Raw genomic sequence first — 22084 nt, 5'->3', positions numbered from 1 at the left:
TACAGCTACTATTGGACATCTTCAGACCTTGTTTAGCCAGTTTGGCTTACTGTTACAGTTGGCGAGTGACAATGGACCTCAACTGCGTTCTGAAGAATTTTAGAGGGTCCTAGCTTCAAATGGAATTCAGCACATATGCTCAGCTCCTTTCCATCCTGCTGCAAACAGACTAGTGGAATTCTTTGTACAAACACTTAAACATGGCTTAAAAGCTAACAAGTCTATTCTGAGTCATCAGCAGAAATTGGACAATTTCTTGCTTGTCTACACAAACACACCACATGCTACCATCCAGGAGACACCTGCAACTCTTTTCTTGAAGCAATCTTTGTGTACCTGTTGAAACCTGCTACATCCTGATGTTGCCTCACAGGTAGCCAAATCCCAAGCTATGCAAATTGATTGTCAACACGAGACTCGTCATCTTTCTTTTCAAGTCAGAGACTTAGTGTGGACTCGCAGCTATGGTTGTGGAGTAAACTGGGTACCTGGAAAACTTGTTAAATGAACAGGACCTGATTCATTCATGGTAAAACTATCTAATGGTATTTTCTGGAAATAACATATGGACTAGTTGCAATCTCAACTTGTACCGGACTCTGGGGATGTTCCAGTAGGACTTTCTGTTCCTTCAATTGAGCCTCCTTTCATTACAACTCCTAATTTTGATGAGTTTGTGGAAGAAACTTTGGTATCAGATCCAGCTGATTTCTTGCCACCGACTGGTCCTGTTGTTCATGACACTGCTGCACCACCATTACCATATTTAGCCCAAAAGAATGAGAAAATCAGTTGTGTGCCTGAAATTAAAAATGGTTTAGTTAGTGAGTTGCTATTCTGGGGCAGAATAATACCTTGCAATTTAAGAGTGTGCAGTAGTCCACGCAACTTTCAGTTGGGTTATATAGTGTTCCATGTTAGCCATGTAAACGATAATGTATATGTGCTTGGAAATTTTTTTAAAGTAAAGTGTAGGACTATGATGTCCTGTCCCTTTAAAAGTTTGAACCCCCTCCCCAGTGCAAAGCCTCACTTTCATGTTAGTGTTGCAACCGGAACAATAAATCCACCACAGCAGACAGCTATATGTCTATCAGTTCCCTCTGCCTGTCTATCTCCTTCTCTGCCGGTTCCAGAAATATAACAGTATCTCCATCACAGACATTGTTTTTGTCAACTAAAGTGTGATATTGACAATACATGCCAAGGTCAGGGCATGTGCGCTAGTCCTAAAGAAAAGTGAGTTAGCAGGGGCAGTAATGCGGACAACCTGAAACTCATAATAAAGTCAAAGTTTAAAGCATTCCAGGTCCACTTGTGACTTACATCGCTCCGGTCAATTCACAGCCCATTTTGGCAGGCTGAAAATGGCCAGATCTTATTATGACCGTCAGGAAGTTCTTCAGAGTTTCTGCAGAACCATACCGTGAACAGTATATGGTGGTTGCTAGGAGAGCCCTGCGTGGGACTATTTTTTAAATTCTGTCCCAGTTCCACCTGCTCCCGCATTGTTTCTTGCATTTTTATCCCTCTCCCAGCCACAAAAATCAGAGATCCCACCAATCCCACAAGACAGATTCCCCCATGCTACTAAAAAAATACCAGTCAGTTAATGTATTTTTATATATACATATATATATATATATAGATATATATATATAAACAGAATTCAGACACAATTTTACCACAAATCTTGCTTAAATCATGTAAAAAATGTTTTAGCTCCTGTTATAATAGACATTAAAGCTCTTTCTATCCCTTGCTTACATTTAAGTATTAAAAATAGTTGCTTGACATCGCTGAAATTCTATGGGGGGGTAGATAGCTCAGTGGTTTGAGCATTGACCTGCTAAACCCAGGATTTTGAGTTCAATCCTTGAGGGGGCCATTTAGGGATCTGGGGCAAAAATCTGTCTGAGGATTACTCCTGCTTCAAGCAAGGGGTTGGACTAGATGACCTCCTGAGGTCCCTTCCAACACTGATATTCTATTCTATGAAGACAAGCAATTTAGTGTTTTCCTGCAAATTAGTCTGGTTGCTTTGCCCAATGATCCTACCTGCAACAATGTACATTTTACCCAGTCCCGCTATTAAGGCAGTTGGTCCTGCCACAGGTCCCAGTCCCACTGCAGGTCCGTAGTTGCTAGTGCTTAAAAAGTAGCTATAAAGGAAAGGAGGGTAACGAACTCCATGAAATTTACTCTGCTCTGGGAACTGGCAAGAATCTTAATATGATGATGCAGCAAAACCTCCATCAACGTGAACATCTTCAACTGATGCCCTTACGGTTTTGGAAGGCACATACAATCGGCTGCACTAGAACAGTTTCTCATTCGCACGGTGGCTTCCAGTGGTATATCAAATGCAATAATTGCATAGTTGAATTCTTCAGGAGGGTGGTAACTTTGGCGGGTTACAAGTGAATATCAATATTCCAGGCTCTGAAGTATTTGATTCAGCTGTAGCACACACCTGAAGGCTTCAGGTATGAACAAGGTCTCCCGGATAGCTTTCCTCCTGCCCCATGACTATAGTTGGGGAAAAGGTAGCTTTTATTTCCAGTGGTTCCGTTCTTACACTCAGCAGAGCTTCGCCCAACCCTCTTGTAAGACTGGATCGAACAGTAAACAAGAGGGGGGAACTGGAATGGCAGCTGTTAAGTAGTTCCCCACTGAGCAGCACGATGAATAAGAGCAGAGTGCACGTGCCCCGGAAAGTTAATAGCCATTTAGATAATGGAACCATCTCCTCAGCTAGAGTAAATTGGCAGCTCCACTAAGTCAATGGGGGGTGAAGTCAATGGAGCTACACCAGTTTACACCAGCTGAGGCCCAATTTGGCCCAATTATCATTTCAATTCTAAATTACACCAGAGGGTATTTTAGTTATTTACTAGAGTTCACGGGGAGGTAACATCAGGGTTCTGGCCATTCTATGGCGTTCCAAAACGTCTCTGCATTGACATTTTTACATCCCAATGGATTCTTGCGATTAAGTGAAACACACTTTTAATAGAGCTGAGATACCCATTTCTGAAGGGTGAGCTCTGTCCTTGGCCATCCCTGGAGCTGCTCCAGCCACTCAGGTGTCAATTGCTAGAAATCAGGTTCCCTGTTCATTGCTGGGGGGGGGGGTTCCCCCTCCTATTGCTAGTATAGGACCAAACCAATAAAATTAGAGATCTTCCACACCACACACATGACATAAACTCGCCACAGGGCCTGGCAAAGTTGTGGTGGATATTTACCAGCTACCCTGTGTTTTACCCCAGCAATGAAAAACAAAATGATATTTGAATCACTCATTTAAAACAAACCTCCCATGGTGAGTTCAGGCACAGACTTTTTCAAGGCTGTCCCCTCCCCCCCTTATTAAAATCACTACAGCAATAATATGATCACTGTTGTGCACTTTAAGGCCTGATTTGACTCCCAGTTAAGCCAACAGACATCATGCCATTGATTTCAGTGAGCTTTGAATCAGGTCATCAGATGATGGCTGTAGAATGCTGTAAAATAAAATACCTTTTTTAAAAGGCCGGATTCTCCCCAAATGAAAGAGACTAGAATATTCCTGATTTTTAAGCACTGTCAAACAGAGTGGGCCAGATTATTTTGTAGCCCATGCAAACCATGGGCTGTAAATCAGCTAAAATTTAACTCAGGTTGCTGGAAAAAACTTTTTTTTTTTTTCACCCATCTCCGAGGAAGCGCTCCACTCATGTTTAAACTTTGCATTCATTGTTGTCTGTGAAATACAATAAGTATGTGCTTTTCATGCTCTGTTTTCTCCTCTGTGCATCCTCCTTGCATGTTTCATAGCAGACTGTATGTTGGGGTGGGAGGAAGCAGGGGGGAAAAGCCTTTTTTCCCCCTTTTTCTTCAAATGTTTTGGAAATTAGCTTTTGGGAGTAAATTCTTGAAATGTCTGTAACATTCCAAACAGGGTTCCTATTATATGATGGAGGTTGCCTGCGCTAGCAGGGAACTAGACTCTATAACCAGGAGGCCCCTTCCATTTCTGTGGTCAAATCTAGGGATTTTAATTTCTTTTGGTTTGCCTTTAGAGCCTTTGTAATTGAGCATCCTCGTGATTTTTTTTTTTTTTTAATTTCCCCTTTTGAAAGTTTGGTGACACCATGCTTGTATGTGGTACCTTTCCTCTCTCAAGACTGCTCAACTTAATTATAGTGTGGTCATTGTTACATAGACACTCCACTGTGGTGACTTCTTGAACCAACTCCTGTGTGTTATTGAGAACTAAACTGAGGAGACTCTCTCCACCCGTGTGCACTAGAATTTGCTGGTCTGAATAGCAACCATTGAAGGTGTCAGTATATGTTGGGCCAGATCATCGACGAGTATAAATCAGCCCTTAATGGAGCTATGCTGTTTTACACCAGCTGATGATCTGGCCCGGTGTATTTCTAAACCTTTCCTGTTGCATCATTTGACCAGTTTATATGCAGGTAGTTGAAGTCACACATGGTTATGCGTTAGTATACTTTGTTGCCTGTCTGATTTCTGTCGACATGCATGATACATCCTTTGGTGGACTGGAGACTGGTAATGTAACCCCACTGGCTTGTTTGTTCTTTATAAATTGGGCTTTGTGTTTAGATTAGACAGACAGACAGATCCCTGAACATAACACATTATTCTAAAGTTTAAAAAGTCCTTAGCACTACTGATACAGAGGCTGGGAGCACCTCCATGTGGAAGATTTCAGAGAGATTTTTATCTCTGTTTCCTTTTATTAAAATAGCACCGTACACCTTTACAACATGTAGCTGTTGTAAACAATGTCCCTTTACCTTCCCCAATTAATTTGACTAGGAAGAGGGGAGAAGTAAGGCCACTCGCCAAATAAGCTTGCCTGTCTTCTCTGGGGTCAATGTGAAGGAGAATGGGAGGGGGGATATTTATTTTGATTGCTTTGTTATACATTAGAATAAGTGCTATTTGCAGTGACAAAGGAGAAGACTAATCCGGTTGACTGTGTGTCTGTTAAGCACGTGAAAGACAGTGATGATGCATGTCCCTCTGCTGAACCCCGGGGTGAGCCAGGCATTTACTCTCCGTCTAAACAATCAGGAACAAAATGAGTTGTGCGCCTTTATTATTATTTTTACCTGAGGTAGCAGAAAGGAAGCGATAGCAACACCATGATGCCATCTCGAATGCGGGCAACAAAGCTGCCGCCGAACGAGCGCCAACCGAGTATAGTCACGACCAGAGGCAAGCCATCCGTGTTTGTTTGTGTTGTGTTCCACAGAGTGGCAGGGATCCGTTCCCTATCAGAATAATCCAATTGACCAAAATGATTCATATTAGCGAGCCCATCTGTCTGAGGCCAGAGCAGAACCCCGGTGTTAGTTTAATAAATGACGTTCATTAAACGCAGCTGAAAATATAATCTGCAGAGACTGATGGGGTGAACAGAGCAAAGAATGAGCAAAAGGAGTTAGCAATTATCAGATGTCATTTGTTCTCCTGGTACAGTGGACTTGGGGCTTGTTTGCTGAAATCTTAATTTCATTTAGCTGAGGAGGAATCCATCAGAGAGGCACAGGCTGCCGCTCTGACTGCTGTTGCTCAGGCCCCAGTGGAGAACAGGGCATTTTTCTTTTTCCTAATTTCAGAAAGATGACCTCCAGGTTAGGATGGACAGAAGAGGGCTGTTTGAAGATGCAGGCTACATCTTCACTGCAGAGTCAACCCAGGCTCTTAGCCAGGTTTTAGCCCAGACCCCCTCCCGTCCACACACAAAAACCTGTGACCTGAAATTAGAGACACCTTAAACCCTGGCTACCTTATCAGGCTGGAGATATGGGTTAGAACCCAGGCTCTCTTTCACACGGGCAAGAGAACACAGGCTAAATCACTCAGTCTTCCAACGCCTTCCCACAGTTCCCCCCACTCGATGGACAAGTTCGCTCACAATTGAGAACATTGACTGGGAAAGAAGCCTAGAGCGTCTCAGCATGAAAAACTGTGGGATATGCCCCCAGACACACATGGAGGAGAGCAGAAATAGTGAGGACACCGTAATGCAGGTAGGGCTTTGCTGGAGGGACAGTCACTCCCAGGCTAGGCTACCCAGGGTGCCATACCCATGACTAACCATGCAGGGGAGACATATCCTCATGACTGTGAAATCCAGACAAAGATCCCAAGCTCTGGCTAGATGGATTAAATGAATGGTCTCTTTGCCACTAAAAATCTGCTGAGCAACGTTGCATGTGCTACAGCACAGATAGCAGGGCCAATGCATTATCCTGGAGACTCTAGTCCTCTCCTGCAGTGCAGCAACACAGTAACCGGCCTTCGTGGGTAGATAGAACCCGATTCCTTGTCAATCATTTACATCAATGCAAAGTGGGTGTGAAAGGCTCCCATTCTGACTTGGTAGTGTTGCAGATGCACTTGCATTGGTCTAAACTCTGAGCAGGGCAATGGCTAATCCAGCCTATAATGTTCACCATTCAGGAGGCATCAGAAGTTCTTTATCCTCTCAGCACCTTGACCCTCCCTCTTTACCTCTCCGGGATACCTGTGCACAGCAGGATTCCGATTTGCACACAGAGCCGGGGGTGGAAATCCTTGACCTCGTCTCAGCTGTGGGGCAAGGGGCAAGTTTTTGGCCCTTTTCTGGGTCATGAACCCAAACAGACTGAGAGCCATTTCTCTAAGCAGGTGGAGGGATGGAGGCAACTGAAACTGTTGGGCCGGCCCTGAAGGAGGGCGGTGCATAATGCACCGCAGAGGGACACCGCAGGCACCACGCACCATTTCTAGTCCCACTGTTCAGCTGTCTGTCCCCAGTACTATTACTTGTACAGGCCAAAACCTAGGGCCCAGGGGAGCAAACTGTACTACTGCTTCTGCTGGAAACATGCCTAATACCTAATTTCCAACTTGGCAAGTAACTTAACATTCTCGCCCATAACCTTTCTTTGAAATGGCGAACCCCAATGCTCTTAGCGGAGACCAACGCCTCACCCATTCCTGGCCAGCAGGAGACGAGCTTTCCAGGAGGACGGATGGGCCACACTTGAGCATGCCCATAGCTATTTGAATGTTCTTCGGTGTGTTCTAGAGAAGTGCAGTGAAGGCTTCAATATGGGGAAGGAGGAGCCGATGACTGCCTTGTGGTAGGTCTAGTAATGGAGCTAATAAGCTTGTACGCCAGCAGTGAGGCGTTTTGTTCTGCAGCTTGTCCCTGTAACAGTAGCAGGAGAGCACTCCCGAATTCTCTAGGAATGGCTGAGGAGCCTTGCAGGAGCAAGCCCTTTCCGGGACCGGTCAGTTCTGTGACACAAGTGATTCCTGTCTGACTGTAGATGAGATTCATTGTGGTTACAAAGAAGTAAAACTGTACCTCTGTACATTTACTGTGGGACTTCATCCGCAGTAGCCGATAAGCTCACAGACCCATAGGGTGATTTCACTCTCTGGGAACTCCACTAGACAGTGAAAGTGCAGGAGAAACACACCACCACCAGCCTCGGGAAAACACATAGTCTGCAGCTCACAGGATAACTATAGAGTTAGGCCCAGATCCTCTTTAGGTGCCTAATGCCCATTGAAATCAATAGGTGTTAGGTGCCTACCTAGCTTTATGACCCTAGTTTCTTTCGGCCTCAAAATAGTAGCACCGTCATACCTCACAGGGGTGATGTGAGGGCAAATACACTAAAGATCATGAGGCTTTCAGAGAAGATGGTCATGGGGGCCAGATAAGTACCATAGATAGATGGATCAGTAAAGTTATTCATAGGTAAGTGTGTTTGGCATCAGGCCCTAATTCATGAGGATTTGTACAGAGCCATGGGATGGAAGGTGCTCCAGAAATATGAAGGATTCTTGTTATATTCTTCTCAAGCCCATGCTGGAGTTAAAGCCTCATGGGTGAACGACTGCGTTTCAGACACATCACAGGGTGGGGCTTTGGGATTTTGTTTTCTTGTGTTTTTAACCCCAAAATGAATACCGTTTAGCAATTAATAGGACTGTGAATGTTCATTAAGCCATCTCACGCGTTCATCCATTTGAAATATTTGGGGCACTAATTTTCACCTTCCTGCTCGTAGCTGGAGGTGCCTTCCAGTCTTAGAGCAATTACAACAAAGCAGGAAATATTTTTAGGTAATTGCACTGTGCCCCTTGAAGGTAAATTGAAGCTGCAGGCAGAAAAATAAAATATGAGACGCTGTAATGGGGTGTTGCAAGCAGGAGCATATTCCTGGCTCTGTGATGTTTTGGGGGGGTGGGGAGGGAGCTGCTCAGCTGACCAAACCGGGACAGCTCAGGTTTGGGTGCTCAGGAAATCCCCATGCCCTGGGAAAGATTCCCTCATGTCTCACAGACAAGAGAGTCTGTGCGGACTGGACTGGGCTGATAGGGCAGGTAACGAGGCATTACGTGTTCCGTTCCTAGCCCTGCCACTGGCCGATCTTGGCGAAGTCACTCAGATGACAGTCCAGTGTTCCCTGTTCAGAGAGTCCTGGATGAGTGAAGAGCGAAGTGTCACCCCCAAAGAAAGCAAGGCAGTTATTAATGGACCTGTTCCTGTTCCCTGACTCCAGCGCTAGCTGGACTGGGTCCATTTGTGCCCGGTTGAAGTCAATGGGAGTTTTGACATTCACATGGGAAGAGGATTGGTCCCATACCTGCTCCCATTGGAGTCAATAGAGTCCCTTTCCTCTGCACTCAACCCTACCGTCCCTCAGCCCCAGGGCAGAGGCCCTGTAAAGCCCCAAGTCTGCAAGGACAGCCCAAGCAAAAGGCCTTTGCGCATGGATACTGCATAGGAGAGCTTGGAGGAGAGGCGCAAGGTCGGGCGCAGGTTCAGGGCAGGAGCTGCAGACAAAGCTGCTGCTCCTCTTCGTTGTGGACTTGTACATCCAACGCCGTGCATAGACCCACCAGCCACACCCATGACACGTCCACATGTCCCTTCCACTACCTCAGCAGTGTGAGCCACAGAGACCCCCTCCCCTGCAAGCCTGGAGGATGGGGGTCCCCTTGTGTAAAGCACTTCCCCTCTCAGGCCTGGCAAGCTGCTTTGGGCCATCGTATTCCACGTAACTGAATGAGAGCCAGAGTGCCCCAGCTTGTCCATGGACCCAGGGCCGGCGCTTCCACTAGCCGGTCGCCTAGGGCGGCAGGATTTGGGGGGCAGCATTTTGCCGTCCTCGGCGGAAATTCGGCGGCGGGGGTCCTTCTGCTACGGGTCTTCGGTGGAAATTCGGTGGTGGGTCCTTCACTCGCTCCGGGACCCGCCGCCGAAGTGCCCTGAAGACGCGGAGTGGAAGGACCCCCGCCGCCGAATGCTCAGAGGAGGAGCGCTGCCGCCTAGGGCGGCAAAAACCCTGGCGCCGCTCCTGCAGGGACCACACCTGTGGCCTAGCTGGGGTTCCTGTGCTCTAATAAATTTGTTAGTCTCTAAGATGCCACAAGTACTCCTGTTCTTTTTGAGGATACAGACTAACACGGCTGCTACCCTGAAACCTGTGGTCAGTGACCGGATCTGTATCAAGTGCCTTGAAATCCTCCGAGCGGTAAAGCTGGGGTGCGGCATCTCTGCCTCTCCCTTAGCAACGACAATAGAATATTAAAGCATCAGGATTCGCAGCATTTTGATGCATTCGTGTCCATCCCGAACAAACAGCTCGAGAGCAGGTGCTGAGACGCACACCCAGCTTCCCAATTAGAACTGCTTTTCAAGCGTGTGCCGCTTTTTAAAATTAAAATGTTGTCGTGGTGCTTGGGAACTAATGAATTTCCCGATGCCACCTTGATCTAACACCCCGGCGTAATAAAGAACCCTTATTAGGTGTGCCAGAGCAGCTGCTACATTTCATCTCCTGCCTAGCACTCAGCAGCCGTGAAGGGAGGCGTTGCCCTGTGACCGAACTCTCTGTTTGCCGTGAGACGCAAAAGCAGGACCCTTTCTACCCGTCCCTGCCAGGCTACCCGGGTGGAAGTTCAAGATCTGGGGTACTTTGCAAAAATAGGAGCTGTCCCAGCCCACATGACTAAGGCTGGGTGAGGCCAACTGCTGAGTGGTGCCTGCTTCCCAGTCTCTACAGTACCAGTCACCTAGGCAGTCCATGCAGCCGCTGCACTTCCTTTTGCCTGTACGGTCACCGCTGACACGCTAGTGCATACAATCGCCACAGTCTCTGTGGGCCATGCGTAAGTAGCATCTGTGAGGCAGTTGGGGAAACCATGAGTGAGGAAACATGCACTCCCTTCCACACCGACTGATTTTACATGAGACGGGGAATGCTGGCTGTGGGCCAGGACGTTGTTCCCACTGTTGGGCCATTCCACAGGGGAGTGACTGGGGTACATGGCACTCCTAAGTGCCTGCTTCCTCATCTGGAAAGCAGGGGTGGAAGTGCCCGCATCGGGCACGACACTCATGCATTGGACAGGCCTGCCAGGCCTGCATGGAGCTTAGCTGAGGTCTCTCAAGGCCAGCCTTCTCCAGCCTGTCCTGGCTCTGGGTTCAGGAGGCCTCTCTACTCCCCCTACTGGTGACAGGTTCAAGCCCTACCTCTCCATAGCCCTTCTTGCAAATGCCTCCCCACACCAACAAAACAGCCGACCGTGACTCCCTCCCACACCAACAAAACAGCCGACTGTGACGCCCTCCCACACCAACAAAGCAGCCGACCATGATGCCCTCCCACACCAACAAAGCAGCCGACCATGATGCCCTCCCACACCAACAAAGCAGGTTGACCATCTTTAAATGTAACATAATTAACTAAAAAAAAAAAATGCCCATAACTTCCCCACAAAGGATGTAGCGTTACTTGAGATCTATGGATGAAAGACGTTATAGATATTATTATTATTATTATCAGCAGCAGCTTTAATTTATTAATGGGGAAACTGAGGCAAAGAGGGCCACTGTCTTGCCCAAGGACACAGAGCACTAGTATTAGAACGCCAGAGGGCTGGGTTTTCATCACCTGACTTAGCGCACTAGATGTAGCATTAACTTTCATGGGTGGCTGTATCTGTGTAATTGTCTGTCTCTCTATGGCGCTGGCCAGGAAACAACATTTCAGCGCCACACAAGTTTCCAGTTTTTGGAAATTGTTTTCAGACAAGATAAAAATGTTCACAGCTCTGGCATCCCTCAATAAGTTGTTCTGAAAACACGAAACGATGGTGTATCAAAGCAAAATATGCCCCCTGCCACAGCCAGGCTGGGCGTTGGGACGGGCACGCATCCCCACCTCCTAGGCTGGTTTGTTTCCTGGGCTGGCCCAATCCCAAGGCAGTTCGCTTCCCAGCTTGCCCAACTCACAGAAGTCGGGGAGCCAAGGCACCAGCTCCCCAGGAGTCAGACAGCCTGGGAGCCCTGATGTCCCTGACACCAAAGCACCCTGCATGGAGGGCTACCCTGGAAAGCCAGGCATCTTCAACAGCCTATCCAGCATGGCATCTTGCCTGCATGCCATGTGAAGTTCATCAAAGTCAGCAAATTCCAAAGAAAACAATGGTTCATTGGAATTTTTCTGACCATCTCTAATATATATGGTAGACTGTAGCCCTATGGGGGGAGGGTGTACATATCTAATTTGCATACATGTGCGTATACAGGTCTATAAATTATATACGTATACACATCATCTTTATTGTAGCCTTGTCCTTAATTTGTTAAAAATGAATCTTATGTCACAAAACCTGTTGTGTTTTTAAATAACAAAGCTCGCACACACGACCAGGTGAGGCGTTAACATCCACTGTTGTCTGCTGGAAATGGCCAGTCGCTCTGAAATGGTGACCCAGGACTTAACATTGGGCTTGGGACCCCTCTGCCGCACTGGCCTACCCCTAATCAGACATGCCTGCTTTGGCCCACGCTGTGCAACACCAGCGATGGCCATTCAAGGGCTTGTGTCAAGCGTGTCACACCTCAGCTGCTTTGCCCTCCGTGGCGCGCCAGGGAGTAGAGGGCAGCTTGCCTGTTCAAGCCGAGGTTGGGGGATGGGTGACGATAGGGCCCCAGCATCAGACAGAAACGGCCTGGGAGACCATCCAGGAGAGCGAAATTGCTACAGGAAGTCAGAGAAAAGACAAAACACGTGTAGCGCTAGGCCAGGAGAGTGCGAGAGCCTGGGGGTGTAATAAAACAAATATTGACTGCCCCCGCAGGAGCAACAGCTATAAAGAACCGTCACTCAGGAGAAAATGTAATTCTTCCCCCTCCCCCACTTGAACGTGCAACACACCAGAGATTGGGTTGTTGGTTTGTCTCCCCGCCATCCCCCGGACAATATTTTATAGCTGCAGCCTCGCAGGCAGTCAGTATTTGCATATATTATGTTTTTGTGTATAGAATGTACGTCTCTCTCTCGCTCTGTCTCTCATATACGCACAGAGCCCTCATTTCCAAAAGCTATGGGATTGCATTGCAGGCTCGGGACGCTATATGTCTGAATGGGGCTGTGTAGCTGGGTGTATGATGTGTACGTACGGTGTGGTATAAAAGTTGTAGCAACAGTGCTTGGGATGGACCCAGTGCTAATAGAGCAGCGCGGTGCCAGCCATGGGGTGTTGTCCGTTTGGTAGAGGAGATGCTAGCAGCTTGTGCGTCAGTTCAGGGACGGGACAGTGCGAAAGCAGCAGGTGGAGAGGTTTGTCTGAGGCGATGACCAAAGGGGAGACTGCTGGCCTCTCCGGCAGAGCAAAAGCGAGAGCTTGGGGGGTAGGGGGGGCAGGAGCAGACAAGAAAGGAAGGGCAGCGTTATGAAAGACACTGGAAGCACAAAGTAATGAAATGAGAGGAGCGAGGGGAGGGGCCAACGCAACCCTTTAGCTGCACCAGCCCCAAGCAGGAATGGAGTCTGAGTTGCATAGCGTAAAGCCTGATCGTCCTTAGATGGTAAACACTGTGGGGGCAAAGACCGTGTCTCTCTCTCTGATTGTACAGCGCCTAGCGTAATAGGGCCCCCACCTCGGTCATAAATATTCAATAGTGACAAGAACGGTCCTCCTCCATTGAAGTCAGTGGGCGTTTTGCCCTTGACTCCGATGGGAGCAAGTCATAAACCTGGATTTAACAGCAGTCCATAGGAGATGGTGTAGTCCTAAGAGCGGGTATGGCGGAGGGGCCCTGGTTCTACATCCAGTCCGATATGAATCTGCCATAGCAAGAAAGCCACGTGCATTGTGTGGAGTAAAATGCTGGGAAGTGCTTGACCATCCCCGAGAGTAAGAACTGCAGAGTGCTTTTGTGTTACTACTGGGTTGAAGGAATCTGCATAAAAAGCAAGGAAGGGGCGGGGAAGAAAGGGGGATGTTCAGACACAAGAGACTTCCTCCATCAACTTTAACATCCTGCAGTCTTTACTCAGGCAAAATTCCCACTGAGTCGAACGTAACACCCACCATGACTTCCCCTCACTATCAGGAACGACAAGTGCCGCCTCCGAGCCTCCTTCGCAGGTTGCACACTGAGCCCAGTGCATGCTGGGACAGGACTTGGGGCATTTCGTGTGGGCTGCATGAGGACTCAGCCCAGGTGAAATTCTCCCAGCGCAGAGGGCATGCACCGTTTCAGTGGGAAACTGGACTTTTAAACCCCCTTTCCGCCCCCCCACCCTGCTGCCCCTGTGGTCTCCTGCAGAAACACCCACTCGGATCTCAAGCCTACCCTAGCCATCACCTCTCTCTGGGCAGGGACCTGCCCTGCAATGCCAGTGCTGTGCCAGGGCCCATCCAGCTCTCCCAAAGCAGAGCATATGTAGTCAAGGATATCAAGGAAACATGTAAAACAATAACAGGGTCTAAATGCTCCTTGAGCCCTCAGACCAGAAGTCGCCCATCATTCCTATGGGAACCCTGATAGGTTCTAGTCCTTCCAACCCTCCTGTAGGGTTGGGTCCCCCCAGGATCAAAGGTAAAGGCCATTTGTTGTATCAAAAGGAAGCTGTGGTAATGCCTTCATGGAGTAGAACTCAACCCCCTAACCCGCAACGCTACACAGAACATTCCCACATATAATACAACGTGGTCTCCAAAGATACCGCCTATAATTGGAATAGCTGTCACACCGTCTTGGGCTGGGCGTGAATTTCACCTAATAGTGCGGCTGTGGGCAATAAAGCATAGCCAGTGGCCACCCTCGAAAGTTTTCCAGTGGTGCCTTTAATGTGGTGTGTCCTCTCCCGCAGCAGAGTCCAGGCAATACCGGGGGGAAGCTGCCGTAACAAAGAGAGCTGGAAATGTTTTTAGGGTCACCGCTGTAATCATGCACATTCCAGCTGCGTCTCAGGGCCCTGATTAAAGACGTCCTCAGTAACTAGGGACTCAACAGTCGATGAGAATATTGCCAAAGGGCTGCTGTAAAAGACTTCACAGTAGAGGCTTGGCTGGTGTGAGATTACAGGGCATAGTTGGCCTTAGCCTGTTGCGTGGAGGCACCCTCCGGCTCGGTGTTCTAGCGCTCAGAGACGTGTTGCACCATCACTCCTTGTAGCCAGTCTCCAAGGACGCAAGGCGTGCGCTCCCTCTCACTTTGTAACTAAGTCTCACAAGTCCCAAAGGCCCCTTTCCGTATCAGGCTGTATCCCTGTCTTCATAACCCTAACATCTTTATTCATGAACGGGATGGCTTATCTCTGAGCCATACCCAACGCTTTTATCTGCTCCCAGAGAAGTGAACTGCTTATTAAATAGATTTGGTTGATTTTTATTTGAATGCATTTGTTTGTTTTTTTCAGTGAGCTTTAATCATGTATATATGTATAGGTGTGTGTGTATACATATATATGTATAGGTGTGTGTATACATATGTGTATATATATATGTATATATTTGTTGTCACATTCACAATGTCTGAAATTTTAGTCTAAAGGCAGAGGTACTGTGCTTGCCATTCCAAAGTTGACACACAGTTGCTGCCTATTCCATGCATTAGGGGAGTTTGGTGAAGTCCTGTCGGGCCCCGGTTATTAGAGAGACAGTATGGGAGAGGTACTAGCTTTTATTGGCTCAACTTCTGTTGGTGAACGAGACAACCTTTTGAGCATACACAGAGCTTGTCTTCAGGTCTGGCACTCCGAGTACCTTTCCCAGACCTGAAGAAGCACCCTGTGTAAGCTCGAAAGCGTGGCTCTTTCACCAACAGAAACTGAGCCGATAAAAGATATTACCTCACCCACCAGGTCTCGCTGTGTATTAGGGGAAACTTCTCAGCTAACATGCTGGACTAAAGTGTAACTTCCAGAGTAGATATGCAAAGAGGGCAGGCCAATCCCAGGAGTTGACCTGCTTCTCAGAGTCCCAATCCAGCCCCTGCTACTGCACGTGGGAAGTGCGTTGGGTCAGCCTTTCCCCTCGGCTCCAGCTTAGCCACGCTGTCCAGCATGTTTGGTGGGCGAAAGGAGATGTAAGGGTATGTCTTCACTACCCGCCGGATCGGCAAGCAGCAATTGATCCAGCGGGGATCGATTTATCGTGTCTAGTCTAGACGCGATAAATTGACCCCCGAGCGCTCTCCCGTCGACTCCTGTACTCCAGAGCCGCGAGAGTTGCAGGCGGAGTCGACGGGGAGCGACAGCAGTCGACTCACCGCGGTGAAGACACCACGGTAAGTCGAGCTAAGTACGTCGACTTCAGCTACATTATTCACGTAGCTGAAGTTGCATAACTTAGATCGATCCTCCCTTCCCTCCCCCCCCCCCCACAGTGTAGACCAGGGCTAAGACTCAGTTCAGCACTCCTGACCCTGCAGTACCTGCTCTCCCCTGCTGGTGTTACTCACAATACAGGTGCAAGCCCTACGAGATACGGTGACTCCTTACAGCTTTTTATTCTGCTGCACGTCTATCAGAATTCACAAGCTGGCCCGGTGTGACTAGAGCTGACTTTTGAATAGTGACTGTGGAGCGTGAGATCCAGCAGCCATACTACAATCCTCTTAGGGTGAGGTCTCATGCACCAGCACTAACGGGAGGTTTATTATAGTGCTACACTCTCTTTCTGTAGCAGAAACGGAGCTGACCCACAATCCTGTCTGGGTGCATACATTCACCTCTGTACCAGGCATCATCCAAACACAAATTCAGATTCAAATTTTGAACATGCAAGATCCAGGGGTTTTGGTCGGCCGATGGTAGTGACACAGACTAGGTAAATCCGGGGTAACAGCAGCAATTGATGCAGTGACTCCAGATTTACCCTCCTGTAAAAGAGAGCAGAGTCTGGCTGCTGGAGCCAAATCCAGAGTTCAGATCCTAGGTTTTGTTCAGGGCCATCTCTATTCTGGATAACATAAATCCTTCCCCTTGCCAGCGCACACAGTTTGGCTTTGAAGAAAAGCCAATGGAAAAAAGCCTCTCTGGCCCGCTTGCATGACTTCAGAACTAGAGTCTAAGATAATGTCCTTGTGACAAACCAATGTGCAGTAAAATTTCAATGATGTGCAGTGACTTTTCAGGACTAGGCATACTGGTGAGAAATCAACCCGCCTATGGGATGGGAAGCAAACACGTGAAGTACAGTAGTTCTAGCTGTTGGCTGAGACCTCTACTTTATGTTTCATTGTGTGCAGTGACTTTTAGGGACTTGATCCTTGCAGTGCTCATTCAGGCAAAACTCCCAGAGCAAGTTAAAGGCAGTTTTGCCTGGTAAGGACTGCGGGGTCAGGAGGATATGGGCAGTCCAAGGGCATTTTGCCTGAGGGAGGATGTGGGATCAGGCCTGTAGGTGGAATTGTGGGGTTTTTAGGCCATATCAAAACAACAGAGAAGTAAATTCACATACCACACCAGCTGTGCTGCTGTTCTGAGCTTCTCATCATACGACCCCTTAAAGGGACAGACACTAGTTACTTTTTCTCAATAACCAAAGCAGTCTCTCTTCTTTTACTCCACCACCCCTTTAGCTTTTCAGATGCAAACAGAGCAGTTGAGAACCTGATCCGGAGCCCATTGAAGTCAACAGAAAGGCTCCAATGGGCTTTGAATCAACCCCTTACTGAAGAGCCACTTCCCAGGAGTTTGTGGGGAGGGGTGGCACGGGGAAAGAACAAAACCACTGCGGTTGGCAGCAAATGTATTTTCCAGACGCAAACCGATCTGTGTGTGCTCTCATCCATTCAGTGCATGCTCTCCTCAGCAGCCACTGCATAACGTTTTGTTACTGTTCACTGTTGTTCATGTGTCCACATAAACTGTGTGTAATATGTCTTTGTCCCCTGCTAGGCCTCCTCCATGATTTTTTTTTTTCCTCTTTCTTTCGTTTCATTTTCCTTCCTCTTTCGTTTTTATCGTTTAATTGCAAGTATTTTCACTAGCGCTTTTTGACTGATGCTGTTTGGTACTATTTTTTTTATTATTATTACTATTATTATTTTTATATATATCTTCTTCCCCCACCTTTCCCTTTTTCCACACTATATATAAATATATATATATATATAAAAAAAATCTTTTCTTCTTTTGTCATTCAATCAAATTCCAACAAAACCAACCAAGAGCCAGTCAAATCCACCACAGTCTCGAGCTGAGCTAGGAAAAAAGTTCACGTAATGACATGAAAGTGGAGAATACAGTCCCCCAGTCCGTAAGTTCAAATCAACTCGAAGTTGAAAGTGTGACATGATGGCGTCATGTAACAAGCTAAGAATTGGTTGCATGACATGCCGTCAAGTTTCGTGCAGGTGCCGTGATTGAAGCATTTTTCTTGGATGTTGTATCAGTTGATGATTGGCCAGTCATGATCACATGTGCCTTTTTTGACTTTGTGCTGCCACAATTTTTTGCTGTGCTCATTTTCGTTTTGTTTGGTGCTTGCAGTGGTTTCTTTATTTGTCGTTTAATTTCTCGTCAGCGTTTTATGCTTCTTTAGATGTCACATAGAAGGAAAAAAAAAGATGGATTCCTAATTCTTTAGAAAATGGGATTGTTATAACTGTACAAATATTTTACAAAAAAAAATGAAAAAAGAAAATGCGTGGTTGATTTTTTTGCACTTGAAAAATATTGTGATTTTATTTATTTTTTTCCGGAGAATTGGGGGCCTTTTTCAATTGACGCTTTTTTTTTCCCTTAGGATATTTCAAATCACTCTCCAAAATTAAAAAAAAAAAGTAATAATAGTAACAGTAGTTTAAAAATGATAGCTATCCAAACAAAAAGCAACCTAGAGAAAAGCCTGCGGCCTCTTGTGTGCCTTTTCAAGAATTCCTAATTGTAAGGTTCCACATTACAGCCACTCCTGACAAATTATTTGTTTGGGGTAAGGGAGGGATTGTTTTGAGGGGAAAAAAATAATCCGGATCAAAAAGCAAAATGCATCTTTTTGTTTACAACTGAAAAAGGGTCCTTGACGAGTGTTTTTTTATTTTTTTATTCTATTATTCTTATTATTTTTGGTGTTGTAATTGTTTAGACTGCTGTGTACGGTTTGCTGTTTGTTGAACCAACAGTGTGAAAACCTGCCAGCATGGATTGATATTCCGCATGACACTTTTCCACCAGAGTGGACCTTTTGCAGTTTCTAAGTTTCTTGATGTAATAAATCACCGAGTGTATAAGAAGAACCTGCTTGCTAGAAAGAGATAAGAGCTAATCCGTAATGATTAAGCATCCTACTTAAATGTCAAGTCTAGTCGGATCATGATTAAATTTTTTTAAATAACTTTTTTATTTAAGAAATGTTAGCTTTACTATTTTTTTCAAAAAGTTCATTCCAACTGATTTTTTTTTTCTTTTACCTCCCATGAATTGCCTGTTCAAAGTGTTACTTTCTGACATTCACAAAGGAATATACATTAATGACAGCTATTTCTCCATGGAAAGTCCATATATCATCATATACAGCACACGGTTAAAATTTAGAGCAATTTTTCCTAGAGGCTTCACACGCTAGAAAGTCCAGCCAAGCAAGATTGTGATCTGGCTTTTTCTTTTAAGTGCCACTTTAGAAAGTATATATCTGTACATATATAAAGATGTGAGTATATATATTTATATGGATATATATCACTATTATTAAAAATGCAGACGGAGCAATTGTAATTTTCTTTATCATGATCTTGACTGCCTTGCTCACTTTGGGTCTGAGCCAATTCCCAGTGAAGTCCATGAGAATTTTTGCATTGACTTTAGTGGGAGCACACCTCAAAAACAAACTCCAGAGCAAGAACTCAGTTCTGTTTCCATTGAATCTGAGAACAAAACACATTCACTTTCAACGGGAGCAGGATTAGGCCCAAAAGAACAGGCTTTTTTTTTTTTTTAAAGGCCTTTTTTTTATTCATTTACTTTGCCTTTTTAGTTTAATTTGCAATGATCTTCTTCATTTTTTTAGGGCAGCAGCTGAATGGGCCACATTTAGAAAAATATATATATATATATTTTAAAAAAACAGGAACTGTTGGATTACATCTTTGACATATCAGCAAATATCAATCAAGCTGAAGACTTCAGACTTATTCTCTCTTTGATTGTTTAGACTGTAACATTTCTTCAAGAAAAGTATCACGTCTGCTGACTTCGAAGGACACGGGCTGGAAACAAACAAAAATTAATAAATAAATCAGAACAGGAACAAGATCAACCAGGATTTCTGAAGAGACATTGATATCACCACAGCGGCTTTTCTCCAAACAGGAAATGCAAACCTGGATACGGACAAAGGAGTGCCTGTTTGCCACCAAGGATGCGGCTACCATGTTGACCCCATGGTAATGGTCACTGAGCATCTTTATCTGTCATTCCTTAGCTATATAGGGACCAAAGGACAAAACTTTTTATCGCAGACTTGTAGCTGTATGTAAAATATGGAAGTTCTTTGCTTTTCTCTGAGCTGTTCCTAAAACAGTTTTTGAGAGCAATTATATGAAATATGTAAAAATTAAAAAAAAATGCTTAAATGCTTTTAAAATGGCAAGATAATAGTTCTTTGATACTTTGGGAGGTTCTTTGGTTATACATTAATTAGAGTCTATGAAACTTTCATATGGTTTTCTGTATAATACGTAAGGATCGCGCTGCTCAAAGCAGGTAAGATGATGTCTGTGAAAAGCAAAAAAAAAAGTAAAGTAAATAAATAAAAAGGCATAGCAAAGAGAAAAGAAAGATGGTTGATAGTAAAAAACAAAAACGGTTTGTAAATGCTTCTAACTCTCCCCGTTTAAAATCCTAATAGTTGTACAGAATTTAAAAAAAAGAAAAAAACTTTAAAATACCTATATAATAGAAGAAAAATTAGACAACAAAAAGCAAAAAAAAAAAAATACTACATAGAAGTTAGCGTTAATGCTAAAAACAAAGATGTAGAATTGTAATTTTTGTAGAGTTTAGACTGAGCATAAATTCCTACTCTCTGCCAATTGCTGTTGGATGCTGTTATTTATCGAGGAGAAAAAGAAGAGAAATGCTATTTCGGCAGCTTTTTTAACTGCAAGCATTCCAGCTATTAACAAAAATAAACAAACGAAACTCGATTCTTGTAGACAATGCAAACGGGAAACAAAACAGCTGTCTTTTTATCCGATGTAGTTCTAACTTGAACAACAAAACACAGCTATACGCTTCATGTCTTCATGATCTGCTGTCCGCAAATTCCCATCATCCTATGCTTCAGTAGCTTCCATATTTGCTCTAGAAACCTTCAGAGCAAGGGGTTAGCCTAGAACCTTAATCTTAAAAAATAAAAATAATATAAAAAAAAATAAAAATAAAAAATAACATAAAAAAAACAATCTCTTTGAAGAATTTCTGAAACTGTTTACAAGGAATTTTGAAAAACAGGGGGATGTTTAAAAAAAAAGATGCTGGCTCTGTTTTTCTGTAAATAAATTTGCATATTTTGTAGGACTTTTAATTGTAATGATAGAGAAAAAAACAAGGAAAACTATTTAATGAAAGCACGATATTTATCTTTGGTAAATGACTTTAGAGCAGTTAAAAAATAAGACATTGCTTTAAAAAACTGAATCAGAAAAAAACAATGAATTATTTAAGAACACATATATTTTAAAGTATATCATATTTATTATAATTTATTTCCACTGTATTCAGACTTGATTTGCATCATTCTCGCTCGTTTTAGTTGAACTAAGAAGAGTGTGATGATTATTTCTGATTCTTCATTTGAATCTTAGTTTGTTTGAATTGGTTTTGGGTTGGTTTTGGTTTGTTTTTTAAATAACAATGTTATTGTTATCTTGGCCTTTTTTTAAACACCTTATTGGGTCTGATCTTACTGCCCTTACTCTGGCAAAACTTCCATTGGGTGACAGCGGGTGTTTTATCTGAGTAAGGACAACAGAAACGAGCCCACAGCCAGGACGTACAGATGTGTAATGCAGCTGCAGTTCCATACAACTGCTCTTTCACTCTCAATTCCCTAAAACTCCTTGTAATCTTCTGTAATTATTGAATGACGCTTTCCAGCTTAGCCCTAAATAAAGCACAGTTTAAAAAAAAAAGCCATGTTCTTTACTTCTTGATGGCTTTCCTTAATGTGTTTGCTTTGAGAACAAAATGAATCTATTTCGACTTTTTCATTAATATACATTGTTTGAGTATCAGAACAAATCCCTTTGTTAGATAAAACATATCTCATTGGATTGAATTAATGACATGGTTTCATTTAATGTCTGCTTGATATTCCACGGTGGTTTACCTTAAACCTGGTAGGTTAGAACATCAAATAATGGTACATACAAATTAGAGGCAACGCCATTCCTATTTGAAGCCTGTTGTTTGATTCACACTTATGGTTTTTTCATGCTGATGAGTACAAGGGCTAAAGCTCAGGACTTTGCTCCTTTTGCTGCCGTGGGATAACGGTGTGAAACTTACCAGGCTCTGGGAATGAGACTCAGTTTTTCTCAGAGCAGCCCTCACGTCTCTGCTTTTGAATGCTAGTTGCAGACCAGCTGGCCTGGGCACACGGCAGAGACTCGGGAAATCTGCATTCTTTTCCTGGCTCTCCCAGTGGCCTGTGGACTTGGACAAGGTGCACCCCGATGGCTCCATTTATAAATGGGACTCATGCAGCTTACCCAGGCTTTGTGCTCTATGGAGGCAATGAGAGTGTGTAA

The 22084-nt window shown here is 44.9% G+C and overlaps 1 protein-coding gene across 14 annotated transcripts in view; it reads left to right on the top strand.

The window, feature by feature from the left end:
• Positions 1-19920, top strand: part of CELF4 (CUGBP Elav-like family member 4) — an 874489-nt gene extending 854569 nt beyond the window's left edge. For 7 of the 14 annotated variants that reach the window (XM_005296184.4, XM_065598680.1, XM_065598675.1 and 4 more), the window contains exon 13: positions 19486-19624. The gene's annotated coding sequence lies outside the window, so the exon portion shown is untranslated. Of the gene's footprint in view, positions 1-17504; positions 17594-19341 lie in introns of those variants that run through there. The other 7 variants (XM_065598673.1, XM_065598679.1, XM_065598681.1 and 4 more) reach the window with 5 other exon arrangements.
• Positions 19921-22084: the final 2164 nt, after the last annotated feature.

Source organism: Chrysemys picta, chromosome 6, assembly GCF_011386835.1.
Source record: "Chrysemys picta bellii isolate R12L10 chromosome 6, ASM1138683v2, whole genome shotgun sequence".
In the NCBI taxonomy this organism is placed as follows: Eukaryota; Metazoa; Chordata; order Testudines; family Emydidae; genus Chrysemys; species Chrysemys picta.
Note: the sequence above shows the minus strand (reverse complement) of the source record. Positions and strands in the feature narration are given on the sequence as shown.